The 19534-nt window shown below is 38.0% G+C and overlaps 1 protein-coding gene across 1 annotated transcript in view; it reads left to right on the top strand.

Moving 5' to 3' along the window:
• LRP1B (LDL receptor related protein 1B) overlaps nucleotides 1-19534 on the top strand; it is a gene marked incomplete at both ends in the record, with an annotated part of 666837 nt that overhangs the window by 145641 nt on the left and 501662 nt on the right. The gene's annotated exons all lie outside the window — the stretch shown is intronic.

Genomic DNA, 19534 nt, shown 5'->3' with positions numbered 1-19534 from the left:
CTCCAATGGATGATTTTTAATTACTTAAATATTCTGATTAGAAGAATGCAGAGGACAGAAGTTCTGTTCCATGAAAGATTTTGAAGTTCGGCTTCCTGTAATATTTGAAGAAAATCAGGCATTTCCTAATTTACTAGTGTTTTCTTTTTCTTTAATTTTCATTATACACTAAAGTTAAATGTTTAATTTTATTTCAGTTGCAATTTTAAAGCATATTAGCAGTTAGAAAAATTAACAATATTGAAAAAGAAGCAATCTGAGCAGAAATCTGAAAGCTCTTGGAGTAGCACGTGGGGTGATCCCCTCTTGGGGGAGCCTGGTGTGCAAGCCCTGTTGCACACCAGCGTGGCATGAAGATGCTGGGGCAGCTGAGCGTGGTGGGAGGGCGTGCTGTGTGCCAACACCTGCATGCTGTGGTCTCCCGACAGCATTTCTGTGGGCACAGTGCTGTATTTGCTGAGGGAACGGTTTCTGTTTCTGGCCACTTCTCTTTTTTTTTTTTTTTTTTATTGACTGTGTAATGTTTGCTCCTTATGTGGTTAATTAGTGTACAGACTGGTCTTTATAAAAGAAGCTTTTGCACCAAGGTAGTGCTATGGATCTTACGCTGACAAAAGTGTCACCCATGTGGGAGTTTTCCCTGGGTAAATATTATATGTTTATATATTTTTATTTAATTTTCGTGTGGAGTTGTGTACTGTCAATTCAGTGGGATTCTTCTCTTTTGAGGCTGGGATTCCAGTAGCATGCCAAAGGGCAGATCTGAACCATGCTGGTCCACAGGCAGCCGGAGGAAGCCTTGAAGGCTGTGGGATGTGATGTGCAGCTGCAGTAGAGGATTCCAGTTAATATCTTAATTTCCATTCCTTTCTTCTGCTTTCATAGTTTTGAAAAGAGGGAAAGAGGGAAACAATTCTCAGAGCTTCTTCAGCGCCTTGAAAATACTGTGTTTACACATGCACATCCTCAGCTAGGACTGTCAAGAGCTGAAAGCCTCAAAGAGCAGTGTTGTGATTCAAGAGTGCAATATTCTCCTGCATTTGATAACGAGGTCTAGAAGATAGCTTTTCTGCAGGGGCAATCTAATGAGTTGTGTGTGAGATGTCAGAACAACTATGCAAAGTCATTGTTAAATTCCCCTCTCGCATGCTGCTATGTCATGACCATGGTGCCTTCTGAGTGTTTCAGAAGTTGCTGGTTGGATTTCTTTCAATTAAGTGGATATAATCAAAAAAAAAAAAAAGCCTATTTGTCCAAAGTGAAACCTCTTGTGTGCTTGTGGAAAAGGAACCACTTTTAGTGAAACTCTTAATTAAGAAAGGGCTCCTTAGGTTCATGAAGGAATCCTTGATGAGAAAGAGTTGAACTCTTAATTTTGCTCTTTTGAGCAAGAAGCAGTTTGCTACCACCTACAACTTCATAAAACATTCATGAAGTCTCTGTCTTGCCATATTGCTGTATTGCAAATGATGATAGATCTGCAGAAAGGCCAGCTCCTTTCTCCACAGAAACAAGAACATCTAATTCAAACTTATTTTTCCCCTATTCCCTTTGTAAAAGGAAGAGAGGGACCTAGCTGTACTCTGGGCTGCCTGCTTGCATGCTTCTACTACAGCTGTCGATTCTAAGCACAGATTTCATAGCAAAGGTTTGGAAGATGCCAGCATAGCATTGCAGAAGGTTTCTTCAGCTCTGTGGCCCCAACACAGCCATCAGGCGGAGATATAGCTGCTCACCCTCTGCAGCTTTGCTGTCATGTCATCAAATACAAATCTAAACATATGGTCAGCTCTATAAAATACTGAGCCTGAGAAAACAGGAGAGAGCGATGATGAGTCAGACAAAAAGCCAGTGCAAATGGAGAGTTAAATGTCAATATCTGCATCGTGCCTAGTTAATATTTCACAGGAATGCTGTCAACTTCTTACGGACCCCAAAGGATTTATGCATTTTTCTGACAGATGATCATGACTCCCATCAGGAAACTTAATGCCAACATCTGTAGGGTTCCACCTAATTTGGGAAACATATTCCATCCTCCTCAAAAATGAACACGTTATGTGTTCCAGGAAATACTTATTACCTTAGGGTCACTGTAGTTAAATGGAGGACACATTTTTAAAGTGTTATGGCATGGGGTGATGTTATGCTCTCCTTTTGGCTGGTGATGTTAAATGCAAGTTGGCTGGTGCTAGCTTCTTGTCTTCATATTGTAGTACAGAAGCTGTAAACAGCTCTCAGTCAATATGCTAAATTTAACTGTAAACATGCTCAGTAGTACAGATTATAGTATGACCAAAACTTTTTCTGTTAGTGCTTTATGAATCAAGAACTTTAGGAATGTTATATAACAGCTGTATACCCCATTCATTACTTTCCTTAAGCACCACTGTATTTAACTTTTTGCCTTTATTGGTCATCATGAGAAGTCTGCCAAATCTGTATCTTCTTTCTTTACATTAAACTTGACCAGTTCACATAGTAATGCACATAAACACCTGTGAAAACATTCCTTTTTGTCTCTTCTGACACCTTCACAGTTCATGATAATTTTCCCTTCCGGCCTTTGTCTTGTTCTGCTAAATAAATTTAATTTCACTTGATCTCTTCTCTGGGTGATTTTTATTCCCCAGGTCATATTTTAGCAAGCTGAAATTTTTAATTATTTAACTTCTCCTTGACTGTCAGTACACCAAGATATGTTTCATGTTATGCATAAATTAATCTTGTTTATACAAATTTATGATTCCAGTGTAGCATTACTGGAAGTGGAAATAGACTTAGTGCTCCTATGTCCTCCTGTGGAATGGACATCAGCTGAGGGAAGACCACATGTCTGTGTGGCATAATGATCTACCTGTATGCCTAGAGGAAGAAAAGCCTGACCAAAAATGCTTATAAATGATACCAGAATTCCTCATGAGCAATTTGAAGCATTATGTTGCCCACTTTCATCGCTTTCTGTTGGCTTATGTCTGGTAAGATGAAAAAAAAAAATGCAATGTGAATTTATTCAAATAAAAGGTTGTTAATTTCACTATGTTCGTAAAATTGCTCTCCTGTAGTCTGTTTCTGTGGATTCTGTTATTCATCATTTCTAAGTTGCATACAGGAACTATCTAGGTTAAGTTCAGTGTTTCTGAATTTAATTTATGCAGTGCTTAAAGCAGTTACCTTCAGGGATGGGGGGGAAATAGGAATTTTTCATGATCTAGTCTCTCAAGTTGGTGGTGTTTAACCAAACCATTATTAGAAAAAATCAAAGATTTTTTTTTTCCTCTGCCACAGGATGCTACTTGGAATATTTTTTTTAAACAAAGTGCTTACTTTAGAATGATAAATGTGCTATTATGTACTCAAATGTCAGCCTTGAGGTTGTCTTGGTCCTGTGTTCTTTCGACAAGACAGGGAAGCAGAACAGTGTCTATCAGTGAATCTGATCGGAATAAAAATGAACTTGTAAGCCAATAAAGCAAGCCTAAACCACTTTATTAGAAGCAGCATTGAGTTAAATGGGAGTGATACTGCATTGGTTTTGAATGATGAATAGGACTTCAGTTTTAAAGGTTATTTTCTCTGCCTACTTGATGCAAACTTAGTGTAGCACTGATAAAAGATTTCTTCCTTCTCACATGGCCCCTCTGTGGCTTTTGGATGTGCACGGTTCCTGTTTCTAAATGTATGAAAGATGTTTCACGCAACTGAGGACCTCCATGGTCTGAATTTGTTTTGCCTTTATCCCGACTACTTTTTTTTTTTTTTTTTTTTCAGATGTGTCTATTTTCATCTCTTTGTCTTTCTCATTTCTTAACGTAATTCATCTTGGGTTTGCTTCATTAACAATGATCCCATGGCAATGCTTGGCTTTCTGCCTTTCAGCACAATTTCTGGAGCATCATTAAGTAATGTCACCTAGTGGAGGTGTGGGGTGGGCAGTGTCGTGTTTGGGACAGCTCAGAGAACCACAAGGACCTAGCAACAGCACTTTCATTGTCTTTGCTGAGGTCAGTGGGAGTGAAACCATGAAAAGCAGTGTTCATATAAGAAGCATCCAAAAGAAGCCTTAAACCTGTGGTGGTAGTATTTGTTGTGTTCTGTTTTCTCTCCTGGGGAAGATCAGTGGAGTTTGGTGGAAGGCTCTGGAAACGGGGATTTGCAACTCATTCATCTTTGTAAAGCATGGGGTGTTTTCTTTACTCCTTTTCCCCAGTGCTCATACATGCGCAAGTATTTCTGCTGCAGAACGTAGAATTAATTTAGAGTGGCGGATAAGTCTCTGTGGGAGGTTAAACCAGTCACACTGCTGCCAAAGGAGGAAAACTACAGACCTGCTTCTACCTCCTCAATCCTTAGACTGAGATGCCTTACCCCCTTTTTACTAAAGTGGATTCACAGTGTGATATTTCTGATTGAACAAAGGCAAGGGGGAGTGCTGCCCAGAGTCCAAGGTAGGGTAACAGCACTGTGCTGATGTAGATATCCATCAGCACGGTGGGAGATAAAAAGAGAAACAGTGCTCATACAGGAAAATGCAAAGCAATGGCCAAGACATTTTAAGAATTATTTTGCATGCTTATGCCTAAGTCCATGTAGATGATGGAAATGGTGTGCAGAGATCTGAACAGGGCCTTGAATCATTGGGAAGGTTAGGGTGGGGAATGAGGAGGTCATGGCCACCTATATTTTACTCATCTTCTCTGCTTGCTTCTAATAATGATTAAAACATTATCCCATTTAACAAAAAAATGAACAAAATATTGTGCAACTAGAGCATCTTATCCTATTCTTTTGAGTTGTATCTTGGGCTTCAGAGTTTTGAATGCTTTGAGTTGCTTAGAACATATCTTTCTAGTTCCTCAAAAGGCCTACTTCCAAAATACTTTCAAATATCTAGTCATTTTAATGTGCATCTCAAGGGATCATTGAAACTTTATAGAGGTGATGTGAGTTGCTTTTTTTCAAAAAAAAAAAAAAGTGTCCTTGATATATACAAGTGCATTTATCACCTTAAGACTTCTTCAGTGTTCATGTCTTCTTACCTGGACTAATATTTTTGTCTTCAGTGATAAATAAGATTTACTTCAAAATGAAAGGTAAAGTTTATTTTTCTTGTCAAATTGTCCTCAATCTCCTCTTTTTTGTAATATATGTACCTTCCAGGATTTGAACATTATTCTTCAGACTTTCTTTATATTTGATAGCGATCATTACTAGTTTAAAAAAATAACACAAGAGTTTTTTCATGCATATGCACAAAGCAGCATTCAGACCATCCTGTGTGTATTGCTCTATCTTAGTGTTTCCTCTTAACCCATCATAAATTACTTAATTTCACAGTGCAGTCTTCAGAGATGTCTTCAAAACCATTACTAGTTTTTCACTTTAATGCTTCTGCAGAATTAAACAAACAAACAAACAACAAAAAAAAAAACACTGAATCTAAAACATTGTAGTTTAAAGACTTGTCCTTGAAATGTAGAGTGGGACTAGATGGGGAAAACAAATCCTGTGTTCTTATCAGTCAAGTAGGAGGAAAACGATGAAAAATTGTTAACTTATTAACTCCTAGGCCTCAGTTTAGTTGGACTTGGTTCAACTGTTGTCGATGTTCTGGTATCTTTAAGGTGATAGTTCATGTTACTCTGTCCACAATGGCTTAATGAGAAACATATTTGACAAACTTAAAATAGTTATAGGAATGGAAGTAGAAAGCTGTGTGAGGGAAAGCATGGACTTCTCTTGAGGTGAGAGTAGTCTTTGATTTCTCTGCTGACCTCATAGTTGAGGTAGATGAAAGGCACGGCTGAGAAGCAAGTGAGGAGTTCTGGCCAGCTGTAATGCCTTCAGCAGTGAGGTCATGATGTACTCAAGACCAGTTAGACTTGACTTCACGAACTGATTTAACTGCAGCCCACAAATGAGGTATAGTATCTCTTGTTCAGTTGGAGAACAAGGTTTTATATCTTCGTTCCTAGGTGGAAGTAAATATGCAATTCTTTGGAGCATCTTAGTAATTAGTGCACCTTAGTTACTGGTGCTTGGACATGGTTCAGTGACCCATATCTGTATTTAAAAAAAAAAAAAAAATCTTAAATTTAAAAAAATGCCACCATTCTGACAACAGGTGTACATTCTGTGAAATGCCACTTTAAACCTACTTGAGTGTCATTATTGAAGAGACTCAAACAGTTGAGATCTTAATTGATATTAATAGGAATAACCCTCAATGACGTGAACTTGGCAAGCCAGAAACTGCAGCTGTTCTCAGCAGTAGAGGCAGTAACAAAGATAATTAATTGTTTTTCCCTGGGAGATATATTTAGATTGTACAATCTAAATATTCCATTCCCTGAGCCCTAATTCAGGCTTGTATTTGTTCTGCAAATACAGTAAGTGAAATGAAAATTAATATTTTTGAGTGTCGTACCATAATATGACCTACTTCAATTATATTAAAAAAAACTAATGGCTTATTACACAAGCCTTCAAATGATGACTTAGGCAGTCAATTCCATACATTCTATTATTAGCATAAAATAAGGACTAATTAGATTTATGATAAAGCTTTGTAAGAGTTGGTTTATAAGTGCTGATGCTTGGACTGAACCTACCAGTAATGTACAAAGGGTATCAGATTTAGTAAGAGAGACCATGTTTGTAGACACTCAGCTATCTTTGAGTGAGCACGTCTTCGTTTGCAAATAATTCAGTCACCATTATAATTCTCTTGGGTTGTAAGAGAAAAGTCAAGGTTCAGTCGTGAGGTGTTGAAGCACCAAAAATATTTTACTGTAAAATGTTAAGACCAGTTTTACAAGACCTCCGTTTGGATTATTGATGGTCAAGCTTTAAATTCTTGACATTTAACTTAAAACATCCTCGGTGGTAAGCTGAGGTGAGCATATGGGACATTCTCTGAGCAGAACCCCAAACTGTGACAACAGTTGATGTGCTCAGGACCATGCTTACTGCAGCACCTGAAGCCCCTTCTTGGTTGCAAGTGCACTGCTCCTGGTTCCCTGAGCAGTGACAGATATACCCACAGGAGTAGGTATTCGTATGCTGTTTATTAACACTTACCTTAACAGGGGTTGTAAAAATCCTGCATGTAAATTCTGTTCCACATTGTTTTGAGCAAAGTTTCTTTCACCAGCTCTTTATTTCTGCGATACAAGTTTGCTAGTCTAAATATAACTTTTGTCTACATCAATAATATTCATCCTGAAAATACAACGTGCGTGTGGTGCCCTACAGCCTGACATGGATTAATTTACTATTACAAATTTAAAATCTGTGGAATTGTAAAGCACACAACCAAATGGGTAGCAGCTCCTGGGTGCGAGATGTTACTGTCCTTGCTGGGCTCGAGCCTTGTGGTGCCTTCTGCCAAGGTAAAGCAGGTGCCCTCTGCCAGCTCACAAACTTCACATGCAACAGATGAGGCTTTATTTCCCCTATTCGTAATATGGCACTAAACCACCAAAACAAACATTTACCTTGGTGATGTAAATATTTTCTAAACTGAACTTCCATCAAATCGTGTGTTTATTTGCACTGCTTGCTGAGAGATATGGACTCTGCAGCAGGAAAACCTGTCATTTATGAATGGGATGAAGCTCTTTATTCACTTGCATCTTAAATGAAATCTAAATTATACATCATGCTTTGCATACCGCAAAAGTAATATGTATAATGAAAAAAAAAATGATTGTATGAAGTCCATTGTAGTAGTAACTTGAGTGTTCTGTCCTTTATCTTTCCTTCAGCCTCATGGCAAGGAAAACTACTTTGAATTCAAATAACTTTTCAATATACTAACAGTCATGAATTTTCAATATACTAACAACGTCAGCTGTGATGTTCTAAACCCCTGTTTCTCTGGATCTCCCTGCCTTAAATTGACCATTATAAGAATGGACTATCAATTGCTTAGGGTGCACATTGAAAATATTGCACAACTGCAGTATTTAAATATTGCACAATTGAAAATATTACATATTAAAAATATTGCATAATTGCATACTGCATTCAGTTCCGCATCCTTTCAACAGTAGTAGATCTGAAAGCTTTTGCCTGTGCCAATAAGTACAGTGGACAGCTCTTAATGAATCCACAGGTAGGGCACACCTTAGAAATTTGGTCCCACAAGTAACAAGAGAAAAAGATACATAAAAGGACTAAAATGTGTGAATGCTGTGGTCATAGATCAGGCCAAACCAGCTCTTCCTGGAGTCTGTGTACATACATGCATGTGTTTAGGAGGAATCAGAAGGATTGAGTCTGCTTCAGTGATTTAGCCCAGTCACGGAGGTACTGTAGAACAGCTGCAAAAAATAACTAGTGCAGCACCAAAGAAACAGCCTTCTCAGTAATTCCCTGACTCGAAATCACTCAAAAGTAAAATCATTCTGCTACGGCACTCCAAAGCTGCGTCTGTCTTCTGGGGAGAATTGCCTGCTCGTATGGTTCTGCATCTTTCTGTCCTGCTGCTAGAATATAATTAAAGTTGCTAAAAATATGTACTTCCTAATATTGTTTTTTTCTCTGTGTAAGCATCTGCCATTATTCTATTATCAAGGGAGGACATAGTATAAAGATGAATGCTACTTAATAGAGTTAAATGCTCCATACTGCATATAGATATCAGAGCTCCTTATTTATGGCCTGATCCAAAGTCCCCTGAAGTCTTCAAGCAAAAAATATTCAGAGGAATCTGATGGCTTTGTTAATTTTTAGAAGTATTTTTACCTTGTGTCAAATGAGAGGAGACTTCTGAACTGTGAACTACCAGTTTCATACTAGCCTGTGAGGAAATCATGTTTTTAGTGCTGCAGAAATTAGTAGAACAAATGGGGGCATAATTACTGAGCTTTTACAATCCTGACATCATCCCTAATTATGGTTTAATCTACAGAACATACTGTTTGTTTAATAAGTCCCAGCAGAGACAGTTCAAGCATATGTTTTCACATCACCTGGAGGTAGCTGGGAAGGACTGTGGCAACACTGTCAAGAAAGTGACAGTTTACAAGATTTTATGTATTTTACTGTATAGAGCACGGCTCACCTTCGACATGCGTGAAATCACTTAAAGGTAAGCAGTAATAAGCATTTAGAGCCGAAGTAACTCCATGTGTTACACACAGAGTCTTTGTTTCCCTTTGCATGTGGTAAAAGCCAAGGCATAATTTTCTTCTCACAGTCTCGAACCTAGCAAAGCTGGTAATGAAGTCCTCAGCACCCCTCCTGCTGAAGTGAGCTGTGATTTTTGCTAGCACAGGCTAAACATTGATCAGCCTTTTGACCTGTTAAAATGATGATATCTGCAGGTTCTGTCCCGAGCTCACTAACTATGGATATCTTGGCTTTTATTTAAAGCCAGCCAAATTTTCCTGAATATGAAGTTATTGGTTTTCTTTCCCATCTCCTCAGCCATTGCTTGAATTTTAATTACTGTTCACCATATGTGGAAGGTCTCAAAAGCAGATTAAAGATTTTGGACAGAAGAGAGTGCGGGGACCAAGAGGGGTTTGCATGTGTGATGGGTGCCCTCTGGCCTGTTTTGTTGTGAGGTGGGACCTTCCTCTAACATTTATGATGGCTAATCGAATTTCACCTAAGTGAGCGAAAGCAATAATTATTTCAACTTATAATTCTTTGGTTTTGGTATGACATTAAAAAATTCAGTACTTTATATGTTCTTGCTTTGCTCTCACTATTCTTTATCAATTGGTAATGGGGGAAAAGAGATGCAAGTGTTAAAAAGAAAAAAATATTTAATAAATATACTATTTATTAAAGGCCTGGGATGGTTTCCTCATCCTTTTACCAACTCATAACCCTAGTCTGACTGTGTGAAAGCTTTGCTCCTTGGACATGAGAAGGAAACAGTCAAATGAGCATATGTGCTCGTTAATCCCATGTGCCTGTCCTCAAGGCTCACATAACCCACCCGATGCTATGCCTGCTGTCCTGCGTTGGATAATGAACCCAAGCTGGGGTACTTCCAAAACTTCTTCGTAGGCAGCTGGGTCACATTGTGCTGCTCTAGGTGATGCAATAGGCATATGTTGGCATATATTTTTACAAAACATAAAGCTACTTTGATATATGAATTCCATCCCTTGTATCAATGTGATGTTTCTTTGTAACATCACCCTTTTAGAGAATACAAGCTGCCTCTGCAAATACTATTTAAAGCTTTCCAGATCTTATTAAATGTCCCATCTTTCTGCCTCTAATGTTTATTTACTCAGATATTCACATCCAAGGTATACTGACAGCAGCAGCTAAAACCCTCAACACATTGTTCTCCACCAGTGTGAAAATTATTATTCTATAAGTACATTTCTGCATTATACCTGAAATTATCAGTCTTTGATCATGCTATCAAAAAGACAGGCCTGAACTGCAGAAGATCGCAATTTTAACTAATTTCCCAACTGTTAAATTGCAGTAAAGTCTATAATAAGCAACCCTTTGGTGTGCCATTAACCTAATTCTTACAGTTTAACTTCGAACTGTTGATTAGAGTTATTTAAAATAATGGGTATGACTTCAGTAGGGCCCAGCATAAACATGGAGCCATTATAGAAAATATATATATAGTTCTTGTGTTGTAAGTTTTGAATATTACTGCTACTTTTTTAAAGTCTGTTTTGAACGTTTTTTGGTATTTAAGTTATTTATTGTTCAGCTTGAACAGAATACTTAACCCTTGTAATAAGACCTTTTTAAACTATGTAGATTGTACTTGGGAAGAAATTTTAGCTTGTTTTGTCTCATAGTTCTTCTGTGCTTTTAATCATCGAGTTAGTATAAGGATATCTTAGGCTTTAACACCATTTCCCTGTAGATTAATTATTCCCATATAAAATTAATATGTACTGAACATATGTACTTGCTTACGGTAGCAGACTTGGCTGTTTCATTTCATATAAATCTTCTGTCACACAAAACAAAACCTTCATATTTAAGACTTCTTTGGTCATTAAAATTGAATTACGTAGTAGGCCTCCATCTGCTATCAAAACCTGTTCAACATTATTCCCTGTCATTTTAAGTGGGATTGCTCTGAGATCCATTTACTGACAGCAGGCTTGCTGCTCCTGCCCTACCCCACTCCTAGTCAGGGCTTCCTTCCTCACTGCAAGGGCATCTTGATGTTAATTGCCTTCTCAGAAGGTTTTCTCCAGGAGTTGGGTTCTTGTTTCTTCTGTGTTGACATCCTCCATATCCTTATGCTTGTGTATTTAACTGGTGTGCAAGTTCTGCCACTTATTGCCCCTAGCCCATTACATTTATTGCTCTGTATGTAGGGGGGATGATCAGCTTTGCTATCTGTCAAACTCAGCCACTATCGCCATGACACTGATCACGGTTAGCAGAGCAGTTACTATTAAATGATTGGCAATGGAGCAACAAGAGAGTGGATAGAGAAGATGGATAGCTCAGCATTGCTGCGCTTAAATGTGAGCTGTAAGCAGCAGTTTGGAGCTGGATAAATACAATCTGATTGCTGTAATGACAGCTAGGCTGCATGTTATTGCAAATGCTCTCTCTGTAAGAATAGCTGAGGACCGGAATAGATGACCGAAGCAGGGGCAGGAATTTCACAGAAAGTTTATTATTATTATTATTTTTTTTAAGAACTACACTGATAAGTGGGGCTAGATATGCTTTAGGAAACCAGATTGTGGTTTATAGTGAAGGAGCTGGACCTGATAACCTCATGAGGTTGCTGCTGGTCCTGGCTGAGGCTGTTTGAAGCTCCAAATGTCTAATGTAGCATGCAAGAAGGAGGGCAGAGAGGAAGGCCAACTTAAGTAATTAATAACTTATGGAGTATATGAGGCCTTGGGATTTTTCTTGAACAAACCACTTAGTTGCTGGAAGACTGAACAGTTCCAGGATTATCCAATCTGGCCCGATATCGATACCATTGCAATATCTGGCAAAAGGAATGATATTTTCCCTTGAATCCTACAATGAAGAAAACAAATCCATGGGCAAAGATAACACCTTCAGCATCCTCCTCCTAGGCAAATAAATGAGAAGACAGTTCAGTTCAATCCAGGTGCCATACAGTACTTTTTTATTCTTTATGATACCTTTCTGGTTATAGCTTTTTCATTAAGCACAATTTTGTTTTTCCATTATGCAGCCATCTGAATTACTGACACCTTGCTTGTTTCTTTCCTTTATGAAATTATCTAAACTTTTAAAAGAAGATTTAAAACTTTATTAAATTTGATAATAAACAGAGCAGACTTTTACTCCCTCAATTTCCTGATATCTCCAAATGTTGCAACAGTTTCAGAATGTGCTTTTTCCTCCTTGCTTGGGCAGATGTTGTTCTATTAAAGTTTGAAAAAATCGAAGGAAATGGTTTTGTTACGTTTTATGTGGCAATAAAACTACTGAATTAAAACAATGACACTATTGATTACCCTTTGATATAAGAAATTTATCTAAATTAATTATCTTTTTCTATTTGCTAAAAATATTAGAATGTGAAAATTCACAATAATAGAACATCTGTTGAACAGAGAATTTATTAAAGATACTGTAATAAGCTATGTAATGAATGCTTTCAGCTTCCAAAAGAGGAAAATATTGTATATGACATTTAAATAAATAATTTGCCTCAATTCAAGATTTCCATTCTACTGTTAAGAAAAAGAAGCAATTTTGCCTTGGAAACATTACAATTAAATGTGTAAGCTTTACAGCAAGAGAAGGTAAAATTATAATGTGGGAATATGTAAGTTAAAACAACTAATGCAGGTTGTAGACAAAAAAGATTTATTTGAAGTTTTGCTTAGAGGCATAACACGTGGCATACTGCATTGAACTGGGTTTGAATTTGGCTCAGGGTGACTTTTCTTCAGTCCCAATCCTTCTGTTCATATTTTTTCTACATCTCAGGAGTCTTTATTTCAGATCTTTTGGAGATTTAATCCTGGGAGTAGCTGAAAGACTTAGTCTTTTCTCCACTGATTTCCTCAAGAGGCAGCAAGCATGAATAAGTGTACGAAATGATGCATTATGCAAGCCATCTCTCCTGGATGCTTCTTGAATTTCTTTTGCAGGTGCAAGCTTGTCTTGCTTATCAAAATTCCTGTGTTTGAGATAGGAAGCACATAGTTCATAGGGTGACCTACAAAGGTTCCTACGAACATCCTCACCATTCCTTACAAGGACTGATTTTTTTTCTCTTGCAACCATTCCTTCCTGATGAGGAGGCTTACACCACATCAAATGAAACATTATGAGCACGATATGATAATGCGGACCAAGGTGGAGAGCCTCTCATTCCATATAAATAATTTCTTCACAGATATTTTGTGAAATGGGGAAGACAGTTGTTGTTTCACTGGAACTCTTTGAGGGTTTTCACAAACGCACATTTTTGTTCTTGTGCACCCTGGCGCTGTCTGGCTGTCAGCAGCTGAAAGGGCATGCTGTTGACTGCTATGGGGCTTGTCATCCTTCATATGTAAGGGGATAAGTGATGGTCACTTTGACCCTCTACCCTGCCATTAATATTCACTGTAAGTCTGGCAGTCAGGGAAGAACAACTCCACACTGGGGAACGTGGTTGCTTCTGCCAGTTTTCAAGAGGATAAAAGCTAATGGTAAAGAACTGGTTTGTAGTGAGCTTGTTGGGACTTCAACTTCTTTTTTTATACAGGGATACTTGGAGCAGGGATTGGCAAATGACAAGATTGTAAGAATTGTTTTCTCCTATTAGTATATATCTAGTAAAGATAGTATCTTGCCGTTCTGTAGCATTTTTATGTCATTAGAGAACATTGCTATCATGTCATTTTGTAGTTTACTGAGGTATGTAGTATTGTGTGACCCTTTGCTGATTAGGTAAAAATCGTCTCAGGAATATTTGGGTCTCTCTCGTTATCTGAATGCTTCTTAGATTTCTCTGTCCATTAAGTGTGCCAAATTAAGGCTGAATAATAACCTTCTCTGGTCCAAATCCACAGGAGGGGACTCAGGGTCAGCCCTCTTAAAGGAAATACTAGGTAGTCAAAGGATGAGCAAAAATGAGAGGAAAAAGGCTGCTCCCAAATTTATTGCCTCCCCACTCCACCAAATAATTCATGATTTGTATAGAGTAGTGGATGTTTCTAGTCTTCTTGTTAATACTGATCTGTAATGCCCCTTGCTCAGTGTGGTCTGTAAGTTGAAGTCGCAGTGGGCAAGTCTGCAAAATATGAATTGTTTTAGCTGTGTAATGTAAATGAGGAATCTGAATGTGAATATTTATAGACTCTGTGTTGGACTGAGAAGTAGGATTTCTGTTGTCAATCAGAAGACTGACCAGACTGTAAACAAGATGTCTGTGACCTTGCTGGGTGGAAGATGTGCAGACTGACAAACGCGTGTACGTGGCATCAGGGGATATGATGCATGAATAGGGTGTTTGGCACTGTTAGTGACTGGTACCTGTGCATGTGCTTTGCTACGGAGAAAAACAATTGATTAGTAACTGCTCAGTATGTGATAATTAGTACACTGGGAACTGAGTAAGTACACATAAAATGTACATGACCTTCCCAAGAAGGAATAAGTGTGGATAGAGATATAACTGGTTAAGCCCTTTTCCATCACAGCCACAAATTCAAGTCTGACTAACCTTGAGAGAGATTCTGTGGATTGTGTGAATAAAACTTTTGCTCTCTGACTTTGAGTGTGGCATTGTACTGAACCAGGCAGGACGGAAACAAGGGCTAACAACACTTTGTTTATAAACTGAGTGTAAAACTCTGATTTAGTGTTTTGCAAGACACATTCAAAGAATTTTGTCTGTACTTTAGTGTGGCCAAAACTTAAACACTTTGCTGTATTCTGGGCACTAAAAATGTAGATTTAACTCAAAAGGTATAAAAGGTTGAAAAACGATTATGTAAGTCTGAGAAGTCATAAGTAGGAACTGCTGTGCATGCTCTTTCTTTCCATCTCTCTTTCAGTTACAGTAATTTAGGTTTTAGCATATGATGAATTCTAACATAAATTACTACCGAAATATACTTTTCAACTTCTGTGTAAATTTTGCAGAAATTAATCTGCAAACCCTTCCATGTTTCAGAGTGAGAGATCAAAGAAAATCCCAAATGGAAAACATGCTTTGGGGGGGGGGGGGGGGGGAGTTCTAAGTTTTTAAGCTCTTGTAATGAAGATAACTTAATTAAAATCAAAGCAAAACTAATTAAGAACTTAAAAGTACAAGTTTAGGGTTGCATAATATCACTGAAACATGGCAGAACTGCTTTATTATCACTGATAGAAGTTCCCCATTGTGTAGACAGGTGATGCACTCACCAGCGGATCAGAATGTAAAAGCACACCTCAAGTCCAGTTTGGGGACAGCTCTCGTTGGCCTTTCATGCTTCCTTTTGCCTTTCTGCTCTTTGCTTCTGAAGCAGTTGCTATTTTGGCAGGCAATTCCCCCTCTTTCCTGGGAGTTCTGCCTGAGTAAGCAGATACGGACAAAACAGCTGAGCACTTTAAAATATAGTAACTTGATTGAAAGGGACCTGCAAAGATCATGGAGTCCAACACTGTATGTGTTTATCTGATTTTTTTTTTTTCCACGTGGAGCCAAGCTGTCAGTGTAAAGTTTCTTCTGATAAGAAAAGTGTGGTGGCATCCCCAAACTGAAAAGGAAAGCATGTTTACTAGCATGTCCCCCTGTGATGTTCTTTGCCCATCTTCTTTTACCCTTTTTCTTTCTTGTAAATTGAGAGAAAATTGTAAATTTCAAAGTTTTTATATTTCATTTTTATCATAGGAAAGATAATCTCTAATTTTGTGGGTACTGAAACTTTGAAGTGTTCTAACTTCAAGTCTATCTTCAAAGATTTTGTATAAACGAACTTAAACATCATATTTTGTTCCTAAACTTCATCCATTTGTGTTTGCAAGGCTGCTATCAGTTGCCTGTAGAAGGCCTCATCAACTTCCTCAGCCTTATCTGGTGGCCTGTAATAGACACCCACAGAAGTATCCCCCATGCCAGTCTGCCCCTTAATTCTCAACCACAGACTCTCAACTCACTCCTCATCAGCCCCTGGATGGTACTCAACACAATGTAGTTGCTGTTTCACGTAAAGAGCAACTCTGCCACCTCGCCTTGCTGGCCTGGCTTTCCTGAGCAGGACATACCCAACCATGACCATATTCCAGTCATGTAAGTTGTCCCACTGTGTCCGTAATTGCAACTAAATCACAGTCTCCTGACCAAACACAGATTTCTAACTCTTCCTGCATATTCCCCATGCTGTGTGCATTGGTGTACAGGCATTTCAGGGAGCAAGCTGAGCATGCTGATTCCACCCTAGGGGGGTGGGAGGTCTCCCAGTCTTCATTACTGCTAGGGCACTGCCCCACAGATGTAAACCCAGTTACAACCTCCTCCCCCTTAGGATCTAGTTTAAAGCTTTCCAAATGAGCCCTGCTAATTCCTGTCCAAGAACCCTTTTGCTCCTGTGAGATAAAACTTTCCTGCTTATTACTGTCAGGCCTGGTATCTTATAAAACCAGCCATTATCTAAGAACCCAAAGCCCTGCCTGTAGTATCAGTCATGTAGCTAATCATTGGACTGGATCCTTCTACTTTGTCCCACATCATCACCCCAGCACAGGAGGAGGGAAGAAAAAATGAAGTGTTCTGAACTCTTTCAACAACTTTCCCAAGGCTTTGAATTCTTTCTTCATTTCGTCTCAAAAGGGGATCCTTTTGAGATCCTCCTACTACAATTACCCTTCTTTCTTTCTTTTTGGAGGCAGTCTTGAGGCTTGGTGTCAGCTGCCTCTTCTGATGTGATCTCGTAGGCAGGCATTCCACCATATTCTCGCCTACTGCTCCTTCAAGATTCAGGGCCTCAGACCTATTATGGAGGGAAGAGAGATAGGTGGGGAGAGGGGTTGCTGGCGATGTCGAAGTGGAACTCACTTCCAACCCTCCTTATTTCTTTGGTCCCCTCCATATTCTGGATGGTGACAGAGCAGAGGCTCCACCATGCTTTGGGGAGCATTCCCCAGTGCCCTTCCCTCTGGCACACCAGGGAGTTGCTCCACCAGTCAATCTCCTGCTCACATGCCCTGATGCTCCTTAGTCTCTCCACCCTGAGCTCAGCCACCATGGGGAGCAGCCCTTCCACCTTCGCTTGTCTTAGCAGTGTGCTGCAGGTATGAACGTGAGATTCTTGTGAAACCGCAATACTGATAAATTGAACCTGGATTTTTATTTATTTTTTTTAGGTTTAGTGTAATTGGTTTCCTAATAGAGATTTTGAGCTTTGTCCTCTTAAAACTGTGCCTGTCTTTTAACAGAATAAATATTTGGCTGTAGAAACAGTGACTTTAAAACAAAGGCACTGGCTATTTTTTTGTGAAACTTTCCTTCCAAGAGTCATTGCCAGGTGTTTGCGACATAGCATAGGAGTACTGTCCTTAGGGAGGCAAAGCTTTTATTTACCCATCAAGAGATTATTTCTGACCATCTGCTCTGTATCTCACAATTGGTATGTTAAAAGTATGTGAATTTTCTCATCCACTGGGAGACTGCTAGCACAGCACACAATACAGAAAGAAACAGTGTGCAGAGGTGTCATTGAAAGTGTATATATTTTTTTCTGTTAAGAAATAAGGCCATCTTAGATGATTACTTTTTTTTTAGGATGCATTTTTCTTTTTTCTTTAAAAAACAAACAAAAAAAAAAAAAACAAAACACACCAATTACATGATTAACTGGTCCAATTCATTTTACAAAGATAGCAGCTGAAAATAAGTGATAATTCTATAGATATGCAAAAGAAAACAGTTTGAAAAAGCAGTTTCAGAGCTCATAAAACCCTGAGTGAATATAAAGCTGCTTTCTTCCAAACAAGATCTGTTTTTCAAAGTGTTCTATAAGTTAGTGCTTTTTCACTCTGCAGGGTTTTTCTGTAGATAGAGAATTAAAAAAGCTTAGATCTCCATAATTTCTGTACTGTTGATTAAAATACGAGGAAGGAGTTTGTGTGGAAATAGCTAAATTATTTCAATTAAAAGAAAATTTAAAAAGTTGAAAACAAGCTGTTTTCCCAAATACATGCCCAAGACTGAACTACAAAGTTCAGAACTGCCGAGTTTCCTTCAGAGATGGCTGCAGGTGTTAATTCTGGGCAGGGTTTAATTCTGACATCTCGCGTAAAAGATATAAAAGAACATCTCTGCAAATTTTGCATTGATTTTATCAGTATCACTGCAAAATTTGTTTACAAACTTAAATAACTATACTGAAATTCTCCATTGGCTTCAAATGTAATTTTAATGTTGGGCTCCACTTGCTGCAACATATAATTAGACTTGGAGTATTACATTTCAGCATAAATGACAGCATTGATTCCTCCTTCTAGTCAATTATTGCCAGTTAGGAATTAGAAAAGAAATTAGGTTTATTTTTCTATAGGAATTTTGCATTTCGGTAATTCAGTATGTTCTTGTAGAACCAGTCACGTGGACAAACTTCACTGCATAAATGTTTCTAGAAGCTTAAACTTCTTATATTCAGCTTTTTTTTTTTTTTTTTTTTTTGCCACTTAGCTGTCAGTTCAGAAATCTATAAATTTAAATTGTTAACTTTAACAATCTTAATCCATGACACTTAGCCATTTCAACCACTCCTTTTGCTCTGAGAAATAACTATATGCAAAAAGAAGAAAAAGTATTGAATGGGCACTGAGCATATAAGTAGTTCTACTACTGATTTGATATATACCAAGGTCACCCATGTGAAAAAAAATGGATCTTGAGTGGTATGTGGACATGGTAGATAATTGTCTTCGTGCTAGTTTTGATTCCCATGCCTTTTAGGAACATGAATGTAATGTATGGAAAATAACAGTTCACACTGTGCTACAAGGTTTCTATAGGCAAAGAAATTTATTATGAAGTTTAATATTCTTATTAAAAGAAATTATTAAAAATTAATGAATTTGCTTATATTACTGTACATCCTTGAAATGCTAAAACTCACCAAACTCCCTCCCTCTTTCTTTCTTTCTTCCAGTATGAATTTTCAAGAAGCACTTCCAGAGAGGGATCTTAAATTTTTTCAGGGAGATGCTTAATGCAAAACTGCTTCCTTGAGCATGTAAACCTGCACTTTTAATTACACAGTCGTTCATTTTGTACAAAGATGAACAACTTAACTCAGCGCTTCTTGCTGTAGTAGTAAATGCAAAAAATTAAAATATAACAACTCCTACAGAGTTACAGAAGCCATGACGCAGCTGTATTAAAGAATATTAAATTTATCTGCATAATAGTTGCAACTTTGACTAATTTGAAACTGTATCCATCGATAGTTTTAGAGGCTGATCTTGAAAACTAAATGCAAGCAGGATGAAATGGATAGATTAATTTTAATAAAATATTCCTACAGTTATTTCCTAGAGTAATAATACACTATCGTTCCCAAAACACTTATATGCTTATTTTTATATCTTTGTAACAATATTAACTCCAGAG

The sequence above is a fragment of the Aythya marila genome (assembly GCF_965140915.1).
Source record: "Aythya marila genome assembly, chromosome: 6".
Classification (NCBI taxonomy): Eukaryota; Metazoa; Chordata; class Aves; order Anseriformes; family Anatidae; genus Aythya; species Aythya marila.
The sequence above is the reverse complement of the archived record's forward strand: the minus strand, read 5'-3'. Positions and strand labels throughout refer to the sequence as shown.